Below are 1,272 nucleotides of genomic sequence, written 5' to 3'. Positions count from 1 at the left end.
CGCACAGAAAGCCACCGCTTGTCCTAGGCAGGGTGGACCCTGTCGCTTTCAGCAGCCCCCAGGACCCTGGCACTGAGACACCTGGGCGCAGCGCTATAAACGCCATAAAACTAGGACGGCTCTTGCGGGTGAGCAGTCAAGGCCACACCCCCCGGCTAGTATGTGTGGGGGGTGAGATGGCCAGGCATCTGAGGGCTGAGCTGCGGGGCCTGGCAGATCCTGGCTGGGCCCCAGGTCTAGTCTGTGTGGATCTAGTACCTGCAGCAGTCACAGCCCCGTCAGCCCTCCGAGCAGAGGGCGTGCTGATGGGCGGGACCCAAGCCCCTGTGCTGGGAGGACCTCAGGGGGCTCCTCCCACTCCCACCCGAGCACACCTGCCCTGCTCTGGAACCACAGTGGCCACACTGCGCTCCCCAGGCGCAAGGCCTTTAGCCTATTGATCCAGGTAACTCATTCTAAAATGGCTGTGAGCTGTGGACAAGCATAGAAAACAGCCTGCAAATGGCAGCGCCCGCCCCCCTTCCTGGACTTCAGATTCCTGCGCTCAGTCCCTCTGCCCTCTCTCCCTCCTGCCCGGACAACGAGGTGACAAAACACACAGCACTTGGCGTGACTATGAAACAGCCACCTCGCACCCAGCGTCTCCACTGTGAGCTGTCACTGTAGACAACAGCATCCGCTGGACAGGGGGCCGCCCTCAGCAGGGGTTAGGGTTTAGCATCTGGATACGTGTGGCTACATACACCTTCCGGACTGCAGGCTGATTCAGTGATAGAAGAAAGCACGGAGATGTATTGATGGTCCTATGGCTGCGCATTACGTTGTTTCTTTTTCTCATCACACTTGTGCATGAAGTCCTCGTGCACAGGTGGGCACAGGGGGGACTCAGGTGGGCACAGGGGCACAGGGGACACAGGTGGGCACACAGGGGGGCACAGGGGGGACACAGGTGGGCACAGGGGCACAGGGGGACACAGGTGGCACAGGGGGGCACAGGGGGCACAGGGGGGGACACAGGGGGACACAGGTGGGCACAGGGGGACACAGGGGGGCACAGGGGGGACACAGGTGGGCACAGGGGGCACAGGGGGGCCACAGGGGGGACACAGGTGGGCACAAGGGGAACACAGGTGCCACAGGGGGGATACCAGGGGCACCGGGGGCACAGGGGGGGCACCAGGGGGACACAGGTGGGGCACTGGGGCAACAGGGGAACCAGTGTGGGCACCACAGGGGGGACCAGGGGGGGACACAGGTGGGCACAGGGGGGGA

General features: G+C 63.6%; 1 protein-coding gene across 1 annotated transcript in view; it reads right to left on the bottom strand.

Annotated features, from left to right (window-relative positions):
• The window catches only part of LOC102440599 (caspase recruitment domain-containing protein 14-like), a gene marked incomplete at its 3' end in the record, with an annotated part of 15,169 nt that overhangs the window by 10,734 nt on the left and 3,163 nt on the right, over positions 1 to 1,272 (bottom strand).

The sequence above is a fragment of the Myotis lucifugus genome, unplaced genomic scaffold (assembly GCF_000147115.1).
Source record: "Myotis lucifugus unplaced genomic scaffold, Myoluc2.0 scaffold_2927, whole genome shotgun sequence".
Taxonomy (NCBI): Eukaryota; Metazoa; Chordata; class Mammalia; order Chiroptera; family Vespertilionidae; genus Myotis; species Myotis lucifugus.
Note: the sequence above shows the minus strand (reverse complement) of the source record. Positions and strands in the feature narration are given on the sequence as shown.